The sequence below is a fragment of the Marmota monax genome, unplaced genomic scaffold (genome assembly GCF_021218885.2).
Source record: "Marmota monax isolate L192 unplaced genomic scaffold, Marmota_monax_Labrador192_F-V1.1 WCK01_AAM20220418_F8-fsc00005, whole genome shotgun sequence".
Lineage (NCBI taxonomy): Eukaryota > Metazoa > Chordata > Mammalia > Rodentia > Sciuridae > Marmota > Marmota monax.
The window spans coordinates 32,664,523-32,687,719 of record NW_026692254.1 but is presented as its reverse complement, the minus strand read 5'-3'; the positions used below and the strand labels follow the sequence as shown (position 1 = coordinate 32,687,719).

The 23,197-nt window shown below is 40.8% G+C and overlaps 1 long non-coding RNA gene across 1 annotated transcript in view; it reads right to left on the bottom strand.

Moving 5' to 3' along the window:
* Positions 1 to 13,629: 13,629 nt before the first annotated feature.
* Positions 13,630 to 23,197, bottom strand: part of LOC124088827 (uncharacterized) — a 46,186-nt gene continuing 36,618 nt past the window's right edge. Inside the window, exon 3 of the long non-coding RNA XR_006850478.2 lies at positions 13,630 to 14,914. This is a non-coding gene — a long non-coding RNA (uncharacterized LOC124088827). The remainder of the gene's footprint in view (positions 14,915 to 23,197) is intronic.

Below are 23,197 nucleotides of genomic sequence, written 5' to 3'. Positions count from 1 at the left end.
ACACTTCAAAGAAAGAAAACTTCACACCATTATCTCTAATGAATATAGATGCAAAAATCCTCAATAAAATTCTGGCAAATCGGATACAAAAACATATCAAAAAGATCGTACACCATGATCAAGTGGGTTTCATCCCCAGGATTCAAGGCTGGTTCAACATATGGAAATCAATAAATGTAATTCACCACATCAATAGATTTAGAGATAAGAACCATATGATCATCTCGATAGATACAGAAAAAGCATTCGACAATATATAGCATCCCTTTATGTTTAAAACACTAGAAAAACTAGGGATAACAGGAACTTACCTCAACATCGTAAAAGCTATCTACGCTAAGCCTCAGGCCAGCATCATTCTAAATGGAGAAAAATTGAAGGCATTCCATCTAAAATTTGGAACAAGACAGGGATGCCCTCTCTCACCACTTCTGTTCAACATAGTTCTGGAAGCACTAGCCATAGCAATTAGACAGATGAAAGAAATTAAATGTATAACTATAGGAAAATAAGAACTTAATCCAGAACCATTTGCTGATGATATGATCCTATCAGACCCAAAAGGTTCTACCAAGAAACTTCAAGAACTAGTAAATGAATTCAGCAAAGTGGCAGGATATAAAATCAACACCCATAATCAAAGGCATTCCTGTATATCAGTAACAAATCCTCTGAAATGGAAATGAGGAAAACTACCCCATTCACAATGTCCTAAAAAAATAAAATACTTGGGAATCAACTTAACAAAAGAGGTGAAAGATCTATACAGTGAAAACTACAGAACCCTAAAGAGAGAAATAGAAGAAGACCCTAGAAGATGGAAAGATCTACCTTGCTCATGGATAGGCAGAAATAATATTATTAAAATGGCCATATTACCAAAAGCACTTACAGATTCAATGAAATTCTGATCAAAATCCCAACAGCATTCCTCACAGAAATAGCAAAAGCAATTATGAAATTCATCTGGAAAAATAAGAGACCCAGAATAGCTAGAGCAATTCTAAGCAGGAAGAGTAAAATTGGCGGTATAACTATACCAGATCTTAAACTATACTACAGAGCAATAGTTACAAAAACAGCATGGTACTGGCACCAAAACAGGCTGGTAGACCAATGGTACAGAATAGAGGACACAGAGACCAACCCACACAATTACAGCTACATTATATTAGACAACCGTGCTAAAAGCATGCAATGGAGAAAGGATAGCATCTTCAACAAATGGTGCTGGGAGAACTAGAAATCCATATGCAACAAAATGAAATTGAATCCCTATCTCTCACCATGCACAAAAATTAACTCAAAATGTATCAAGGATCTAGGAATCAAACCAGAGACTCTGAGTCTAATAGAAGAAAAAGTTGGCCCTACTCTCCATCAGTGAGGTTAGGCCCCAAGTTCCTTAATAGGACACCTATAGCACAAGAATTAAAACCAAGAATCAACAAATGGGACGAATTCAAACTAAAAAGTTTTTTCTCAGCAAGAGAAATAATAAGTGAAGTGAATAGGGAGCCTACATCCTGGGGATAAATTTTTACCCCTCAAACATCAGATAGAGCTCTAATCTCTAGGGTATACAAAGAACTCAAAAGTTAAACAACAAAAAACCCATAACCCAATCAACAAATGGGCCAAGGACCTGAATAGACACTTCTCAGAAGAGGATGTACAATTAATCAACAAATACAGGAAAAAATGCTCACTATCTCTAGCAATCAGAGAAATGCAAATTAAAACTACTCTAAGATACCATCTCACTCCAGTAAGAATAGCAGCCATGATGAAGACAAACAACAACAAGTGCTGGCGAGGATGACGGTGGGGGGAAGGTACACTCATACATTGCTGGTGGGACTGCAAATTGGTGCAGCCAATTTGGAAAGCAGTGTGGAGATTCCTTGAAAAACTGGGAATGGAACCAACATTTGACCCAGCTATTCCTCTTCTTGGACTATTCCCAAAAGACCTAAAAACAGCATACTATAGGGACACAGCCACATCAATGTTTATAGCAGCACAATTATAGCTAGACTGTGGAACCAACCTAGTTCCCTTCAATGGATGAATAAATTTTTAAAATGTGGCATTTATACACAATGGAATATTACTCAGCACTAAAAAAATAACAAGATCATGGCATTTTCAGGGAAATGGAAGGCATTAGAGCAGATTTATGCTAAGTGAAGTTAGCCAATCCCAAAAAAACAAATGCCAAATGTCTTTTCTGATATAAGGGGGGTGATTCAAAATGGGGTAGGGAGGAAGAGCATGAGAAGAAGATTACCACTAAATAGGGAAGAAAGGTGGGAGGGAAAGGGAGGGAAAAGGGGAATTGCACGGAAGATGGAAGGAGACCCTCATCGTTATACAGAATACATGTATGATGATGTGAAGGAAAAAAAAGAAGTGTGTCACATTAGATTGGGTAGAGAGAAGTGATGGGAGGGGAGGAGAGGGGAGGAGAATGGGGGAAAGGAAGGACAACATAATAAAATAGACATTATTATTGCTGTGTGTATATACGTGACTGCATGACCAATGTGATTCTGCAACCTGTTCACTCAGAAAAATGAGAAATTATACCCCATCTGATTCAAATATCATATATCAAGATCATTGTACTGTCTTGTGTAATTAATTAAAACAAATAAAAAAGTTAAAATTAAAAAAAAAAACACAAACCTTTGGAGCTGGGGTTGTGGCTCAGCAGTAGAGCTCTCACCTAGCACGTGCAGGTTGCTGGGTTCGATCCTCAGCACCACATAAAAATAAAATAAAGGGATTGTGTCAAACTACAACTAAAAAAATATATATTTAAAAAAAACACACAAACCTTAGGCTGGGCACGGTGGTGCATGCCTGTAATATCAGCAGCTCAGGAGGTAGAGGCAGGAGGATCACGAATTCAAAGCAAGCCTTAGCAATTTAGCAGGGAGCTAAGCAATTCAGTGTCTCTAAGTAAAATACAAAATAGGGCTGGGATGTGGCTCAGGGGTCGAGTGCCCCTGAGTTCAATCCCTAGTACTCCCCTGCCCACCCTCCACAAAAACCTTTAATAAGCTTATAAATTCCCAGGTTGACATATTGGGTTCTTTAGGCCATGCTCCACTGATCTCAGCTGGATTGACCCATAAGTCTGCAATCCTCTAGAGGTTGACATCTCAAAAAATCATCCAGCTACAAAAGCCCCCTCCTATCTACAAGGTCTTTCACCACTTAGCAAGCTGACTAGGACTTGTTCCCAAGGGTTCTTTGGATATGAAGAACATCAGAGGGCTGCCCCAGTCGATCAGCCTGACTCAAGTCTCAGCTGCTTCAGGTTTCATACTGTCCCAGAGACCAATCATAAGCTCAGCTATAACTCAAAAGAAGAAAAAAGACTCCCAATATCAAAGGGAGTGGAAGAATTGTACTAGAAAGGGGCAGATACAGAGGCAAAAAGATTATATGGACATTTTCATAATCACAAGATATAAATGCAATCAAATATATTTCAAGCTATAGAAAAGTATTTCCTGAGGAAAATAGAGTCCACTAAAGGGAGTGGAAAATTCTACGTGGGACAAATATGGGGAAGGCTTCAACCTAGAAGTGGTTCTTGAACCAGATTTTAAAATTCAAGTAGACAGTAAGGGCTGGGAAATGGCCTGTTGTACACTGGAAACTCCAAGGGCTGTTCTGAGAGCACAGTGCAAGGTGAGAATTAGCATGGGGAGGGAAAATCCTGAAGAGACAGGATGGGTTCCTGAGCGTTTCCTTTATCCATAACCAAGCCCAGATCTTCCCTGTTCCATGTGCTTCTGACCACTTGTCCCTGTATGGCCCTCTCTCTTCCCCATTTTGCTTTGCATATTCAGTCTCCTCCCTTCCATTGCCCCAATGTTATATAACGTTCATTGAAAGTTTTGCAATATGCTGCTTCCTGATCAAGACAGCCTCCAGAGCAAAAACAGAGTCCAGGCAAAGCAGAGCTCAAAAGCTTTCCCCCACATGTCCTCCTAACCTCCTAGACAGGGCCACAGGAAAACACAGGGATACTCAGGAGCTTTAGATCACATTTTCTGAAACCTGAGGTTGGGGATGCACAGGTTGTGGAGCAGCAGCCCTGGGCCCACCCTTGAGTAATGGCACCAGAACAGAGTCAAATTCTATATCAAAACCTGTGGAGGATACATCTTTTGGAGGAGTTTATTATTCATTTATTCAACATATAATACACTGAGTATCTGCTGTGTTTATTACCCTGTATTACTTTCTGGGATTCCAGACATGAGATAGACCCCATCTTTACTCCCAAATTGCATTCAATTAGACAGTAAGGGCTGGGAAATGGCCTGTTGTTATCATTTATTCATTTATTCAACAGATATACACTGAGTATCTGCTGTGTTTATACCCTGTCTTACTTTCTAGGACTCCAGACATGAGGTAGAGGAAGGTTTAAAAAGAAGTTGTGAAGACACTGAAACGGGGCTTTTGGGGTCATGAGCACAGGGAGTAGGGACATCACCTAGTCTGGATACCTTCCATCAACTGTGGCTTATATGGGGTGTGCAGTAGCTCTCACTCTTCTAAGTGTTTCATGTGGATTAACCAGTTCCAAGTCTACCCTGTGAGGTGGTGGGGTCCTCTCTTTCTTACAGATGAGGAAGGAGGCAGGAGAAGCCAACTCCCCCAGGTCTCCAAGGCAGGAATGCCATTGCTACATTGACTTTAGAGGATGGTGAGGAAAGGCCACCACAGCTACATCATCATCTGAGATTCTGGGCATGACTTTTCCTATGAAATAAGACCCAAAGCTTCAGGCAGAAGTCCCCCCAACACTGCAGGAGAAGTGAGGGTGGGCTAAGGAGCTGGTATGTTCAATCACATGCTGCCATCTTTCTATTTCTCATTCTGATAGTTGTGCACTGTGCATGTTATGCATCTGGAAAAGAGGAGTAGGAAAGAGATGTCCGACTTAGAGAGGACTCTGCACTTTCTTAAGGCTCATAGAAATGACTCCAGGCTGATCTGAGCTGCAGAGAGAGGGTTTGGCATACCTGGGGGTAGGCAGAGACTATGATTGGGGACTGCACCTGTGTGAATGACATATCACAGGCAGACAGCATCTGCTCCAAAAAAGCAGCATCAATCAAGATAGTGCCCTCTGAGCTTTCTCTTGAGAGTAAGTTTTGACCACAGTAGGTATGTTTTTTGTGTGTGAATTTTCATTTTGGTGCTAAGGATTGAAGCCAAAGCTTCATATGCTCTATCACTGAGCTACATCCTCAACTCAGGGTGAGTTTTCTGAAAGAGGATATTCTGGAGCAAGGAAGTAGTAGCATATCTATTATAGATACTCTTTCAGTAATGCATTCACAAAGTATTATTTCACAGAATCTTTCATTCACTAAAGTGCACATCAAATATTCTTTACAAATATATGCATTATATTTATAGTAAACATCAGAAAAGTAATTTTTGTCATTCTAGGTCTGGAGACTAGAAAAGTATGTTAGATCTAAAGAGAAAGAGATAAAACTGCCTTACTCAAAGAATATAGGTTGTGAATATGTCTATCTAAATATATTTGTTGGTCATGTTCTATTTCTCTACCTTCATTGTAAATTTTGTCTACTGGTTATATTTGATTCTGAAATACTTACATTGAAGATATCCAAGTTATAGTCTTGTTATTCTCCATATATTTGTCTGTATTGGGTATTTAAACATCTATGCATTTTTTTGTATTAAAATTATCTATGTGCATATATGTATGTATATGCATAAATGATAAATAACTATTTTGAATGCTTTAAACTTTATGTAAGTAGTGTAATTCTTTGTTATTCTTCAATTTAACTCTAAGAAAAGAAAGCATCTCACCATAGCCCATATTTAATATCATGAACAGAAAATAAGAATATTTTCAGTAATATTTCAAGTAATCAAAAGAGGATCTGATATGCTTTGAAAGGACAAATATTTTTTAAATGCAAATAATTTTATCAAGCAGAAATGGTGTCTTATCAAAGGGAAATGGAAATACTAAAATGCTAAACTGGTATTGTTCCTCAAATAATTCAATAAAACTAAAATCCCCAAACAAAAGCATAAATCCAGAACACTCTTTGAAAGCTCCATAGCAAAACTTCATGAGAATTATAAAATTATCTTTTTCTAGTTTTCTTATTCTTTGAATAACTGTTGTACACATACAACACAACTGCAAACTCATCAGTAATTAGTTTCCATTTTTAGGTATATATTATCATTATCAGAAACAATTGCTAGAAGAAATCTGAGGCCACAATATAAATAGCAAATGAGAAACATAGTGGAATTTTGACCATATTATTGTCAGGGAGAAGCAACTGTGCTGTGTCTTTGTCCAATAAAAAATTACTTGATGCTGAGCAATTATACTAAAAATTTTTAGTTTGGAGCCTAATTTCAATCAGTATACCAGACTCCAAAATCTTCTTCTCATTTACACGCAGAAATTAAAATTGATCTTGTAGAAGTTAAAGAGCATGGGAAGGGTTGGGGAGTAAGTAAGGGGATGGAGAAAGAATGGGTAATGGGCATATTGATGCAGTTGGATAAGAGGAAGAACTTCTAAGGTTCTTTATCACAGTATGATAATTATGGCTTATAATTAATAATATATATAATTATATTTCAAAATATCGAGCTGAGAGGATTTTGAATATTCTAAACACAAAGATATGATAAATGTTTGAGGTGATGGATGTGCCATTACCCTGATCCAATCATCACACACAGTTTTCATGTTTTGAAACGTTACCAAGTACCCAATAAATAGGTATAGTTACTGCATCAATTAAATATATATAGGCACATATATGTATATATCTATGTATATTTTTTAAAGAATGAGAAAGAACACACAAAAAGAAAAATACTTTTGTCTTTTTAAGGATAGTGTGTATAATATTCAGTTAATTATATTACTATCCTCATCATGCCCCTAGAAGTTACCTGTCGCGACCCCTCGCCGGCAAGGGAAAACACGACACAGGATTCTTCTTTCAGCAGTTTATTCAGGCCTTGTTTCATGTATCATCTTCTAGCGACCCCCCCGCCGAGCGACCAAGCATAGCCTAATAAAGCTTACTCAAGTCCAATCCAAAGCTGCCACGCGGGGTTTTCTCATAGGGTGTTGAGGGACAGCGCGCCAACTTTCCCTAATAAGGAGTTGTTTACCAAGATCCACAACGGAGACCGGCGCCATCTTCTAATGGCGGCAACAGTCTACAAACACGGCTCACCACAGTTCCCCCTTATCTCTTAAAAAACAATGCAGGCGAAAGTAGAGGTCCTATCCCACTGTGCAAACATGGCTGCAATGTATGGCTCAGTCCTAAGGAGGCGCCTTCCCTAGATCTGACACCATATCAGCCGACGCCTTTTTTCGTGGGATGGGGCGTGGACGCCAAACCCGTATGCAATAGGACATGCTTCCCTTGAGGTCCGGAGATCGGATCACTCAAGTGCAGTGCCTTGCCTCGCATCCTGCATCATGATGACGGCGAAAAAGAAAGGGGGATTTTACAAGTAGCCGGTCAGTAACTATGAGGTTGGAAGTGGCAACACCATCTCTCAGCCCCTGAGAAAACAAAGGGTCCAAAGCATAAAGTGCAGCACCAGCATGGAAGCCCACCTGCGTGCAATGGCAACAAGGCCTGCAGAGTGCATGGGCCTTCCATAACTGGGAAAGCAGGAAGAGGAGGGCATGCCAATCCCAGTGCAATGTCAAAGATAACTTGGGGTGCAATGGCCAAAACCCAGGAAATCATTGCTTGAGTTGCGCAAGCCAAACTTGTGGAGAGATACCATTCTCTAGAGCTGCAAAAGCCTGGACGATCATAGCCTTTTCTTGGCTACGACGAGCTCTTAGGTGACATAAAAGCCACAGACAAAGGACAACCCCAAAACAACACATAGCTCCAAAAATGCGTACTCCCACCCATTCCTTAAAGAAAGAAAAAGCAGAAGACAGCCAATTCGTAAATTGGCCCAATGTCACAGGGTCCACATGAGTGTTATTCAGCATGGCAATTTGTGTCAGTTGGGTCTGGATCAACTTCTCTGCTTCCATGGACCAGTTTCCGGCCAGGTACTGTCCGATGATTTGAGAGGTATTTCTGGAATCATTAAATCTGAGAGATGTTATACATAAATGTGCACGATGATCAACACAACCCAAATGTACTAGGTCTGACAATTGCTCAATCTGAGCTTGGAGGAGATCCACCCTTTGATTAACGGCCAAAATTCCTGATAAAATATGTTGATTGATTTTACTTTGAGATTCAAGTATGGTGGATGTTTGTTGAATAACCTGATTAATAGTGGCAGCAGTTTGAACCTGGCTGGCCATGGCTACTCCAGCTGTAACTGCTGCAGCAGCAGACACTGCCACAGCTGTCACTACAGCTGCCGTAATTCCAAAATCTCTACGGGCTCTAATCAGTTCAACAATAGGAAATGACTCTGGATCTGCAGTAACCGGGATCGGGACAAAAGTTGGAATTTTCATAACCACTGCCATAGTCCAGGAGCCATTCCAACACTCAGACAAGTAACAGGTAGTATTAGAACAATTAAGCATCCCCTGTGATGTAACATTAGCCAAAAGGAACAGAAACGGAGATTGGAGACAGACTGCTGCAGAGGGTAACGTTGCATTACCTAATAGTGCATTGTGTGAAATAGATTTGAGTCTCCTACCCCACCCCGAGTCTTGGGTACTGCCAGAAACATTAAACAGCCAACTTTGGACTCCTCGTAATTGAGCCAAAGCGGAGATGTCGGCTGTGGCCCCCTTTTCATTGGAAATCAACCATTGAAACCAGGACCAACCCGCTCCTATAGAGGAATTATTGTTGGAAGAATTATACAAGTACCTTTTGAGAGAGGGGGAAAGGGAAAAACCTTTGGTGACCTGATGTTTCTCCCAAGAGTGATCTTGACAAGGTGTAAATATAGGAGGGAAGCCATACTCAGGGGTGCAATAAGGAGAAGCCTTAAAATGAGTGGCATTAGAGGTCTCATTAGAAGGAGACAACGGAATTAACACCTGGGAAGTAATGGCCAAAGTGGTTATATTTAACTCAGATGTATTTGTCGGGACTCTTCTTGTCAGGCGTTCTGGAACCCACACCGGCTCCGTCCGGTCCCGGCCCCCGGCGGCACTCCGCTTTCTCCGCAGCGTGAGCCCGCTCCGCAGCAGTGCAGGCAGGTCCTTCAGCCGCGGCCGCAGCGACGCCGGCGGCTGCTCGCGCTCCAGCTCGCAGGCGCTGGGACTGCGGCGCAGAGCACTGTCCGCCGCCGCCACCACCGCGGCCAGGGCCGGGTTCTCACACGGCGGCTGCATCTTGACTGAGCCCACCGCCATCCTCATGCCCAGACCGCGGCCGCGGCCCCGGCAGCTTCTCTCATAAACATCTGCAAAGTGCTCTGCTTTACCTTAAGTCCTTTTGAACATAGCAACCCATCTAGGGCCAACAAAATTGGGCTTGAAGAGGTAGCGCCCATAATGTTTTTAGAGCTATAAAGAAAGTGAAAGTACAAAAGCCCCGCTCTCTCCTTATTTACAGGGGAGCGTCCTTTTTCCCACTCTCTCTTTCTTTACCGAGGAGCGTCCCGCTATTAGCTTGCGGATTCCCACTTTACCTGGGAACTTACTGGTGCACCACCCTGACTGCTGAAAGTTCTGGATCCTGGGTTCGAGGAATATAATTCCCCGTCCGGGCCACCAATTGTCGCGACCCCTCGCCGGCAAGGGAAAACACGACACAGGATTCTTCTTTCAGCAGTTTATTCAGGCCTTGTTTCATGTATCATCTTCTAGCGACCCCCCCGCCGAGCGACCAAGCATAGCCTAATAAAGCTTACTCAAGTCCAATCCAAAGCTGCCACGCGGGGTTTTCTCATAGGGTGTTGAGGGACAGCGTGCCAACTTTCCCTAATAAGGAGTTGTTTACCAAGATCCACAACGGAGACCGGTGCCATCTTCTAATGGCGGCAACGGTCTACAAACACGGCTCACCACAGTTACCCAATAAAAAATTTTTCCTATTGTGATAACTGAAAAGTGTACATTAAGAGAACAAGCAGTGAAGAAAAAGGTTGCTTATTTGAAGGGGAAAATCAGAGAACATAAGTTTCTTTGAAATTAAAAAAATATACGTCACAAATATTTTTGTGACGTATATAAAAGCCACCCACAATTCATTTTATGTAAACATGGAAGTCAAAAACTCAATTGAACCATTTGAAAGTAGATTAGTTCCTGCTTGTACAGTTTTGAGTTTCATGAGTGGTAGATCAGAAGAAGACAACATTGTTAAATGTCCTGAAGCTTAGAAAAGCCTTTCACAAGTTACATATTCACTATTTGCTGTTTAATCACAAGTTCAAGGCATGTGATGAAGGTCCTTGTATATCTCTTTCCAAAAGACAGCCTGCTGGACAGATCTGCTTTGCCTTCCCCAGCTGGGCTCAGCTTTCTTCAGCACCTCTTGGTTGCTCAACAAATGGTGATCAAAGCTATGACATTGAAGGATCCCAAACTCCTAGTAGGTCTTCATTAATTGACCTTTAGCAGAATGTGGCCTTATTTTAAATTGGACTACTGATTAATCCTGCCCACTAAATATTACATTGATGAGATAATTATCTGTCCATATCCATTTTGAGGCCTTCAGTAACACATCGAGGAAGGTTTACACTCCCTCTGCTAGGAAAAAAAAATCATTTCCCACTTATTGATTGAGTTATTTATTTATTTATTTATTTATTTATTTGGTTATTAAGTTTTTTGAGTTCTATCATATATTCTGGATATTAATCCCCTGTCACAAGAGTAGCCCATAAAGGTTTTCTCCTATTCTTTAGGCTCTCTCTTCATGCTCTTGTTTCCTTTGCTGTGCAGAAGGTTTTTAATTCAAAGCCAACCCATTTAAAGAAGAAATACAAATAGCTAACTAATATACAAAAAAAAAGTTCAACATCCTTAGTAATCAGGAAATGCAAATTAAAACTATAATGAGATTTCATCTCATTCCAGTTACAATGTCAATCATCACGAATACAAAGAATGAAAAATGCTGGCAAGGATGGCTGGGGGGAGGGGGTGGGTTTACACTCATACATTGTTAGTGGCACTACAAATTAGTTCAACCACTTTGGAAAACAGTATAGAGATTCCTCAAAAGGCTAGGAATAGAATCACCATATTACCCAGCTATCAGACTCTTCAGTATTTATCCAAAAGAACTAAAATCAGCATACCATAATGAAACATCATACGAATGTTTATGGCCACACAATTCACAATAGCTGAGTTATGGACCCCAGGTGCCCATCAACAGACAAATAGATTAACTCCACACAGTGGAGTTCTATTTAATCATCAAGATGAATGAAATTACTCCATTTGCTGGTAAATGGATGGAACTGGAGAACATCATGCTAAATGAAGTAAGTGGGACTCAGAAAGTAAAGGGTTGAATATTTTCTCTCATATGTGGAAACTAGAAAGAAATAGGAATTTTAAAAATTGTGAGGGGAGTCCCTTGAAAAACAGAAGGGTGAAGAGTAAAGTGGCACTAAAACTAATATTTTTAAAAATCCATTTTTCTTGACAGTTCCAGAGACTCACTTTGTTCCGGGCCCTATAATAAAGGTCCTTCCTTTGTCCCATAGCTAATACCCAGCCTACGTCTCATCTGCCAGGGGCTTTTCAGCAGATGAGTGACTGAGGAGTGGACTCAGGGAGGGAAAGCCAGTCAAAGATTTTATTCATCATTATATTTGTGAGTTGCATCTATATACATAATTAATTCACTTTCACTACTGAATATTCATTTTTATTTATTCTTTTTTAGATATAAATGACAACAGAGTATATTTTGACATATTACACCTACATGGAGTATAACTTATTCTAAGATAAGAATTCTAAGATCCCATTCTTGTGGTTGCACATGATATAGAGTTACATTGGTTGTGTATTCATATATAAGCATAGGAAAGTTATGTATGATTCATTCTATTGTCTCTCTTGTTCCCATCCCCCCTCCTTTCCCTTCATTCCCCTTTGTCTAACCCAATGAACTTTTATTCTTCTGTTCTTTTGCAGGTGGCAAAGATTTCTCCCATTCCGTAGGCTCTCTGCTCATGTTCTTGATTGTTTCTTTTGCTGAGAATCCCATTTATTGATTCTTGATTTTACTTCTTGTGCTTTAAGAGTCTTATTGAGGAATTTGGTTTCTGAACTGACATGATGAAAAGTTGGGCCTACTTTTTCTTCCAGGGAGCACAGGGTCTCTGGTCTAATGCCTAGGTCCTTGATCCACTTTGAGTTGAATTTTGTGCAGGATGAGAGATAAGGGTTTAATTTCATTCTACTACATATGGATTTCTAGTTTTCCCAGAACCATTTTTTTATTTTTTCTTTATTTATTTTACTTATTTTATTCATTTTGGTTGTTGAAAAACCCTTTATTTTTTAATTATATGTGGTGCTGAGAATCAAACCCAGTGCCTCACACATTCAAGGCAAGTGTTCTACCACTGAGCCACAACTCCAGCCCCCTAGAACCACTTTTTGAAGAGGCTATCCTTCCTCCAATGTATGTTTATGGTGCATTTTTCTAGTATGAGATAACTATATTCATGTGCGTTTTTCTCTGTATCTTCTATTCTGTTCCATTGGTCTTCATGTCTATTTTGGTATCAACACTATGCCATTTTAGTTACTGTAGCTTTGAGTATAATTTAAGATCTGGTATTGTGATGCCTCCTGCATCCCTTTTCTTGATAAAAATTGTTTTGACTATTCTGGGTCTCTTATTTTTCCAAATGACTTTTTTCTATTTCTGTCAAGAAAGTCATTGGGATTTTAATAGGATTTTCATTAAATCTGTATAGTGCTTTTGGTAGTATGGCCATTTTGACAATATTAATTCTACCTATCCAAGCACATGGGAGATCTTTCCATTTTCTAAGCTCTTCTTCAATTTCTTTCTTTAGAATTCTGTAGTTTCCACCTCTTTTATTAGATTTGATTCCCAATGTTTTGTTTTGTTTTGAGGTTATTCTAAATGGGATCGTTTTTCTGATTTTTCTTTCTGCTGATTTGTCATTGGTGTATAGGAATACCATTGATTTGTGGATGTTAGTTTTATATCCTGCAATTTTGCTGGATTCATTTATGAGTTCTAGAATCTTTCTGTGGAGTTTTTTTGAATCTTCTAAATACAGAATCATGTCAGCAAATAGGGATAGTTTGAGCTCTTCTTTTCCTTGAATATTCATTTTTAAATAGCTATATGAAGGTTCAATTATCCAGAGCCAGGCATGGTGATGCATACCTGTAATCCCAGAAAATTGGAAGGCTGAGAAAAGAGGATTGCAAGTTCAAGGTCAGCTTCAGCAATTTAGCAAGGGCCTAAGCAATTTAGCAAGACCTCATCTAAAAATGAAAAGGGGTAGGGGATGTGGCTCTGTGATTGTCCTGGGTACCAAATAAATAAAGAGCCACATCCCCTAGCCCTTTTCATTTCATATATATATATATATATATCCACTTGCCTGTTCACAAATGTTGGCTATTTCTGAGATTTAAGTATTGCCATGTTTCCAAATTCTTGTGTATTTGTCTCTCAGTGCACTCTTATACATATCTCTCTAGGATATATATCTGTGAGTGGAACTGATGGTTATAAGTCATCAACATTTCCCACTTTACTTAATATTATGATATTGATCTCAAAATGATTGTTTTTGTGGTTATAAAGGACTACAATTGCTCCAGACATCTGATCCATTACTACAACAGCCAAAAGAAGAAATATTTTTTTTCTGGTTCCTCTGAGGAATGAAAGAAACTTTCTCAGACACCTTTTGACTGACTTTACCTCAAGTCTGGAACTGGGATTAAGTCACACACCTATTTCTAAAGCAACCATTGGTAAATGAGACCCAGAGACCAGGATTTCCCCACCTTGGCCCTCTTGATATTTTGGGCCAGGTCATTCTTTGTTGTGAAGAGCTGACTTGTGCACTGTAGGATGTTTAGTAACATCCCTTATCTTCTACCCATTAGATACCAGTAGCACCCCCTAAGATGTGACAAATAAAAATTTTATAAAGGGCAAAACAATCTCTGCAACCACTGACTTAGACTAATCATCTGGTCAGGACCAGATGGTAGGGACCAACCAGCAGGACCACCACAGAGCCCAGCAAGTGTCAGTGCAGGGTACAAATGAGCCTTCCAGAATCTGGTGTTAAATCACCTACCTCCCTGCTTCCAGAACTGCTGCTTCTGCTAAAGTTTTCTTCCCAGGAGATGTGAGAGCTGTAACTGTTTCTGATTTTAGCCTGGCTCCTGGAGTGCAGTAGAAGGCACCCCTGGAAATGAAACAATTTCAATTGTGCAAACAGGCGAGCTGTAGAGACAGCTCAAGTCATTACTATAGAGGGTTTATTTCATTTTCAGGTCAAAATGTAATTGAAAACCAGATTCTAATATTCCTGAAGGTCCAAGACTCTTTTCAGCTCTTTTCTTTCAAGGTTCTTTAGAGATACTTAAAAATATTGCTGAATGTTAAAACAAGATGGACCTGATTTATTTTTCCCCTTCCAGTTTATATGTTCATGCTCTAATTTTCAGTCTTCTGTTTCAGTGACAGTGACATATACTGTTCCTTACAGATGACAGAATTGCAGTCAGCTTTTTCTGAAGTTATAGGAGTATCATTTAGGGTGTCTCTTCCTCTCATAACTTCTTCTAATAAAAGAGGAGAAGGCTCATCTCAGAGGCTGTCACAGCAGCAGGAAAGTGTACTTCCATCACTGAGGAAGTGCTCTCTGAAAGCTTTTTGTGGGTTTCCTTTAAAAAAAAAAAAAGATTGATGTGATTTTTCTATACCTTTATTTTATTTATTTATTTGTTTGTTTGTTTATATAGTGCTGAAGATAGAACCCAGTGCCTTGCACATGTTAGGCGAAAGCTACTGCTAAGCCCCAGCCCCAGCCCCAGCCCCTTTTTGTGGGTTTCTATAAGCTTGTAAAAATTGGGGAAATTGAGCATGGTAGCACATGCCTGTAATCCTATCAGCTCAGGAGGCTGAGGTGGGAGGATCACAAGTTCAAAGCCAGAGTCAGCAACTTAGTGAGGCCCTAAACAACTTAGTGAGTCCCTTGCTCAAAGAAAAAAAAACAGACTGGGATTGTGGTTCAGTAGTTAAGCATCCCTGGATTCAATATCTGGTTATAAAAAGAAAAAAGTGTCATTTGCCCCAGATGACACTGACCAGCGAACCCTCATATAACTAAGTCTAAAACTTTTCTCTGAGTGCCCAGCTTGACCAAACAAAGGATTCAGAAAACTTATATTCAGCAAAAGCTTCAACAGATGTTTTTTTTATTATTATTTTTAAGAGTCAAAGAATTCCCTCTAGATGTTTTTGGTTTTAAGAGTCAAAGGACTCTTAAAATGCTTCCCCTTCTCCCACTACTCGCACCAACCCCAGGTCAATTCAAGCTGTTTCTGAGCCCTGTATTCTCAGTCCTGTACTCCCAGAACAAGATCTGGTCTTTGCTCTCAAGGAACTCATGGGGTGGAGGAAAAAATAAAAACCTCTATGCAACAAATCTTTTATCATCTATGAAAAGCTGGTGTTGTGGATGTCCTAAAGAAGGACAGCTCCATGCCTGGGCTCCTTAGAGCAGAGGTTGGGTGTGAGTGAAAAAGCACTAGTATGGGACCTGAAGGGTTTCCTGCCTAGCTTTCCCTCCTAGCTTTGTGAACATGGATGCAGGAAGGGTATCATCTGACATTTTGACTCTACCATTTGTCATCTGCAAAGTAGAGATAGTAAAATATATGCATAGGACTGGTGTGATGATACAATGACTTAAAAGATGGTAAAGACCCTAGTTCAATAAAGTGACATTCCACTTGAATTACTATATAGGGAGTTCTCTGTTCCTGAAAAACTCAGAAGAAGCCAGACAGCAATATGTGTTGTGCACATAATAATAATTAAGACTTATTGAACACTTGACCATGTATGTGCCTGGCACTAGTCTTCCTAGATTGTTCATGTATTCTGCAGACATTTACTAAGTATTTACTGTGTATTAGAGATGTTTTAGGAGTTGAAGACAGAGCAGAGAATGAGACAGTCCAAGTCTCTGTCCCTATGGCCCTTCCAATCTGCAATGAAAGACAATGAACCAACTGCTATATCAGGAGTTATGAAAAAAAAAGTGTTGTAACAAGACAGAGAGGAGCTGGTGGTGCTAACCTCAGGTAGGGTGTTCAGGGAGTCAGAGATATACAGGAAGTGAGACTGTGTGTAGGTAGGTATTAGAAGAAAGAACTTGCAAGAACAAGACTGCCAGATGCCCAGTGTGCTGGAGGACCAGTCAGGAGTCAGCATGGCTGAGGCAGAGCAAGCTAGAATGAGAGAAGAGGAAAATAAGGCAATACACATGGTCAGGAGCTAGATATATAAGGCACTGGATTCTTCCGTAAATGTGATAGGAACCCATTGGAAGGTTGAAAACAGAAGTGTCCCCCAGCTGCTGTGAAGGGGTTAAGGATGAAGGCAAGGAGTGTGGAAGGAACTATTGAACAATCCAGCACAGACTAGGTCTGTGATAGTAGAAGTGAGAAGAGGACCAGTATACTGAGGAATTGGATGTGCAGTGTGAGCAAAAGAGAGTGTTGTGGGCCGATCACTCAGAAAACACTCTTAGAATTTTGTGCAAATTGGAGAGTTTTTATTAGCCAGCTGGCAACTGCCCCTCAGCAAGAGGCTATTCACTGTACAGTGCCCACCTCTGTGCACACAAGCTTTTTCAAGTTAAAAACCACTTCCACCTTGTTCAGGAGTCTGCGATTGTGCAAAGCAAGCTCCATTACAGAAGCTAAATTTAGCAGTTATGCTGGCAGCTACAATGTTGCAAGTGTCTGTCTGCAGTCACTGAGGATTTTTCATTGGTTGGCCAGGGGTTGCAAAAATAAAGTTTCTTAATCAGGTTAACTGCCCACTCTAACCAAGATGGTTTCTTTTTTAAAATGGAGTTACTTAAGCTAAAATCTTTAAGTATAACCAGAATAGCTTAATATTACTCATCCTATAATTTTACCTTATCTTATTTATTGATATCCTATAATCTATAGGGTACTTACTGATTAAGCTAGGCCATAACAAGAGGCAGCAACATTTCAGCCACAGCAACTGAGTGAATGACAATGCTGCTCACCAATAAGAGAAACTGTCAGGGAAAAGCAGGATGAAAGGTAGAGAACTGAGGGCCTTGATTTTATTTTGGCTACATAAAATTTTAGGATCCCCTTCGATATAAGTTAAGATGTTATGTGTGTAGCTGTAGACATGAAACAAATTCAGTTAATATACTTTTCACATATTAATGATCTTCTCAGAAAACTGAGCCACTTGCTCCTATCATACCCATTTTGCAGATCGGAAAACAGGCTCAGAGTAGTTGAGTAAATTGAAACTCTTTGGATCAACTGTCTCTCAAAGCAAAAGACATGATTCATAAATGAAGCAGGTAGAAGAATGAAGAAGTTGTCCATATCACATCATGAGAGACACTGCATTGCACTAGAGCAATGACTATTTGGGACTTAGACCACAGAGGTCTAACCACCATAACAAAACAGATTTGAGTTGAGACTCCCCAACTTAGCCTTTTCCATCACTCCCCATTACTACCTTTCCCACCACTGATCATCAATAGTTTTCCCATGCCTTCCCTGTCCATGGATACTGGACATGCTTAACTAGTTGGTAGTCAAGAAGAGAAGTGGAGGGGTTAGGGTTGTGACTCAGTGGTAGAGCACTTGCCTAGCATGTGTGAGGCACTGGTTTTGATTCTCAGCACCACATATAAATAAATGAATAAAATAAAGATCCATTAACAACAGAAATAAAATTTTTAAAAAAAGAAGAGAAGTGGAAAGATCTATGTAACACAGGATGTTCCCTGTGTTAGTCAGCTTTTGGTTGTTGTGACTAAAATACCTGACAAGAACAGCTTAAAGGAGGAAAAGTTTACTTAGGCTCATGATTTCAGAGGTTCAGTCAATGGTGGACTGGCTCCATTGCTCTGGGCCCAAGTGAGGCAGAAGATCATGGCAGAAGGGCATGCAGAGGAACGTGGCTCTGTTCATGGTGGTCAGAAGCAGAGAGAGGGAGAAGGGGAGAGAAGACTGTAAGGAAGATGCACTCTTCCAGAAAACATCCCTCAGTGACTCACCTCCTCCAGCCATACCCCACCTACCTACAGTTACCACCTATTCAGTCCATTCAAGCTAGATTGGACTTATGAGGTTACAGCTCTCACAATCCAATCATTGCACCTCCAAATATTCCTACATTAACACGGGAGATTTTGGGGGATGCCTCATATGCAAACCATAACATTGTTCATGGCCAAAGACCCCTAGAAAGAAAAGAGTTTCTTAAGAGCTAGAAGCCAAGGAGAGCATCTTTCCCCACTGTCTTCTTCAAGACACACCATTTCAGAAGGATCTATGGTGAGGAATAGTATCTTCTACAAGAGCTTGGTTCTTAATTCTCTATTTAGGAAGAGGTTAAAACTTGCTCAAGATTGGAAAGGAATACACTCCCTCAGGCATCTTGCGGACTTTGGATTTGCTCTCTGGTGCTAAAATCACAGGAGCAAATAGTAGATGGAATACGTCTTTAGTTCTGCCCAAGCTCTGAAACGCCTTTTGTGTTTCCTATAAATGTATTCACTCTATTCACTGGATGACCATGGAAACTGGCAGCAAAGGCATTTTTATTAAGTTCTAATTCAAAAAGCTTAATCACATTTTGGCAGCTTTTCTCCATGACATAGAAGTAGAAACCCTGTTCTCTCTTCTCATGCCCTTTGGGTTTGGGCATTAGGTGTGTCTTTGTAGAACATCTCAGCAGTTAAAAAAAAAAAAAGAAGAAGAAATCTGTCAAATTCCTAATGCATGGGTTTAGCTTTGCTTCTATTCCATGAGCAAATTCCTCAGCATTTCCTCACAGCCAACTTCCTCCATAGATCAGTATCTCCCTTTGAATCTGGAAACAGTCTGGGAGAAGACCTGTGAAATGTCATTCCGGAATCAAATACGGAAAGGATCCTTCTGATCTCACTCATTTTGTAACATGCCAGATTCTCCCACATGTTGGGGACTGAGCAAGGGGAGGAAAAGCCAGAAAGCTATAGGATTGTGGAGAGCTCACAGCAGGTCTACAGCTTTAATAAGAGACCAGCCTGGACCAGGCTGGCACTGAGACTTGAATGAAGGAAGGACACTTGAGGGGAAGTGGGGCACCTGGAACAATCCCAGAACAATTGCAGTGATGCAGAACAAGAAATACAAAAGAAGGAGCAAGAAATAAAAGCAAGAGAGGACTAACTCTGAGTATAGGGCTAGTAGGAAGAATAGAAGAAAGCTAGCAGGCTGGGGAAACAAGCCCTAGTATGCTAGAGTCTACTCACACTGGCTCATGAGAGCCATTGCTAGATTTTTCAGGATATTTCTGCTAAAATTATACTGGTCATAGAAAGTTGGTTACAGTGCACTCCTGCTACAGAAGTTAGCAAATCCAGGTGTCTGCCCCAGTTTTCCAAACCCTCAATGGCCAGTTAAAATTTACCAGCACACTACTGATTGCCAAGCTCTGAGATTCCAGTGGCTTGAAATCCCATGATATGAAAGATTCAACTGGCAAGATGATTTAGTAGCCAAGCCTCTTCTCTTCTCCTTATGCTCCAAAGGGTCTACTTCCTAAGAACAACATGAAGGTACCTGTCATCTACCCCCACCCCCACCTACAGTTCCCAGGCAGGGAATCCCTCTGAAAGAGAAGTGGTAATCACAGCCTAGATTAGTTGTTCTCAAGGTGCAGTCCAAGATTAGCAGCATCAACCTCACCCCGGAACTTGTTATAAATGCAGATTCTCTAGCTCCTTCCCACACCTGCTTAATTAGGAACCCTGGGAATGAGGCCCTATTGATGTTTGACCAAGCTCTCCACATTACCTTGATATTTGCCTGACTTTGAGAACCACAGGGCTGGGCAGTGGTAATGATAGGGCACAGCAGACATGAGCAGTGAGAACATAAGGTTAAGGGAATAAGTCTATAAAATGGGCTTACTGTGCTGAACTCCCACATACTTTCTTTTTAAAAGCAATTTACCTTGAGCCAGGCATGGTGGCACACATGCAATTGGGAGGCTGAGGCACAAGGATCATAAATTTGAACCAGCCTCAGCAACTTAGAGAGAATCTGTCTCAAAATAAAAAATAAAAAGGATCTGGGATGTAGCTCAGCAGTTAAGAGACCCTGAGTTCAATCTTTAGTACAAAAAAAGAAGAAAAAACAATTTACCTGCAGCCCTGCCTGGCTTTTGTCAACAGAATATGTTACTTACCTCTGGAAACTGTTATGTGCAAGAGAAATACAAGCCCTAAATAATGCTGATAAGAGAAACACAAGTTACCCTGCAGGGAGGGAATTTTGTGACTCTTACACAGACCAGATCCCAGAACTCAGGGAATAAGAATAATTTCCCCTATTCATAAAATTCTAAGAAGAGGTTCCAATTAGAACTGTCAGTATGGGCCAAAGTGTCCTAGGGTTATCATGGTAGTGTTATCAAGTCCCATTACTTGATAATATCAAGTCTGATGTTATTCTGTTGTCAATCAGAAGTCAGGCAGTGTACCTGGGCAGGACTCTCCCTGGGACCCCCAATAAAACTGGAGGGTAGGAAAGGTACAGCATGCCTGTCCTCTCTCAGAGACTCACTCGCTCTCTTGAGAATGTCCCCCTTTCCCCATTCCTATCCATTCTAATAAACTCATGCCTCTTACTCTGAGTATCATGTCTGAAATCTTTCTGACTTGATCATAAGATTTGGGGTTTGAAGTTCGTACTGCTGGTTACTGGTGATGAGTTCTGCTCCCTCACCTGTTGAAGTATAACATTAGAGAAGCACACCCAGGCAAGCATATAAAGCAGGGTTTATTTAAAAAGTGGTAACATAGACTTCTCCCAGGAGGGATAAGAAGGTCATAGCTGGTATCCTGGTATCCCAAGAATCGAGGTTGTTTTGCCTTTTTATATGTCCTGTGCTTCCTTTGTTCTCCTGTTCTCTTCCCCTTATCTTCCTGGCCCAGGAGATGCTCAGTGGGATGGCCAAAAGGTGAGAAGCATATGGACAAGGGTTGGGGGCAGGTTGGATGGAGCATCCCAGGACACGTTTATTAACAACTTTTACAACTCCAGGTTTTTCAAAAACTAATTCTAGTTTCCTTTTCTCTATAGGGAGGGGGCAATTCCTGGGACAGGTTACCTTAGCAACAGGTTGGAGCAAGGGCAGGTTCTTGATAAGGGTGGAAGAAGGGCTCTGAAGGAATTAACATTTCAATCCCCCCATTTTCTGGATCTGACCCCTGCCTGTCTAATTCTGGCTTCAAAGGGGGGTCTGCTACCCCAAAGGGGGAAACTGCTACCTCAGTTTCTCAGAAGTCCCCAGCCCTGTAATATTAATGAGAATTGGTAATCTGTGAAGCAAGGCAATAAATTTAAAAACAAGTCACAATGTCAGATCAAGGATTGGAAAGAAGTTGAAGAATGGAATACAAGATGGCAGAGCTAATGTTTCAGGGTGAAGTTGTCACAGATGAAGATTTTGGAAGAGTTGGAAGGCTTTATAATCCCAGGTAAAGGAAAGAGCTAATTAACTGCTATATCAGACCTGGGTGATTCCCATATATTACTCAACACTATGCTACAGTGAAGTTCACAACGTCTGTCACCATTCACCGATTGATTCATTCATTAAACAGTTATCTTGGAAAACTACCATTATTTGAGGGTTCTGTGCTTTGGAGGAAGAGAAGTGAATAAGTTACTCTTTCTACTCATAAACAACTTATGTTCTGAAGGGGAAACAGTGGGCATAATAATATTATGAGAATTAGACATCTGAATAATAAATGCCACATGATCTCAGAGGTGGGCAGAGCCTCCTGCCTACCCGCCCTAGCTGGGAACGCTTTCCAAATTATAGCATTTACTTCTTGCAAATAACATGCCAATTATGATTTTCACTTCTACATAGAGAAGGAAACAAAATCTCAGGGAAGTGAAGTGACTTTTCTAAGGATTCACAGCCTTTAAATAACAGAGTCAGGCTTAAATCCAGGTTTTTCAAAAACTAATTCCAGTTTCCTTTTCTCTGTAACTGAGGCCTGAAGGTTAAAATATTTACAGCTTCATCCAGTGTCCACCCCACCCATGGTTTGTAGCATTAATAATGATAGTGTAACTGAAAGCTGGGTCCCTGTTGTTAGGTCGGAGGAGGTGGCTGAGGAACAAAGCACCAAGCAACCCGCGCAAAAGAATGACCAATCAGGCACCAACAGAACTGCCTGTCAATCAGCGGGATCTCCTGGCCAATCCTAGATCTTAAACAGCTTCCCCAACTAACCCCAGTAGGACAAGGAACTCTAAAACCCCCCTTTTCCTGTCCCAAGTCCTCCCTTCCTGCCCTAAGCCCAATAAAAAATTCCAATCTGGTACAACCCTGCACTTCTCCTCAGACCTGCCCTGTTGGTCTGAGGTGAAAGGAAAGTGACCACAACATTCGGAGTGACCAAGAGATCTTTATTGCAGCAGTGCAACAAAGAGAAAAGAAAGAGAGAGAAAAGAGATGAACAGGGAGAGAGCAAGAGCAAGAGAGAGACAGAGAGCGCGCATAAGAAAGATAAAGAGCAAGAGAGAGAGAGCAAGAGAGAAAGAGCAAGAGAGAGGGGGGGCCTGGCAGGAGGGAGTTTTTATAGCCCAAATCTAATGGGGCCTCTGGGTCTGGAAGCTGCCTTGTTGGCCCAAGGGGGCGTTAAGTGTTCAGCCTTAAGCAGGGTTGAATGTTCAGACTTGAGGCAAACAGGTGATAAAAGGACCAGATAGAGGGGGATTTGAGTGCGTGGGCTATCTTGCAGCCAACATCTGTTCAGCCTGCCCAGCAGACAACACAGTTCAGCCTGCTCTGCACCCAACATGAGGGTCTTACCCAGGAGCGAAATCTCAATAAAGCCTCATTTAGCAGCCTTTTAAAATCTGCCT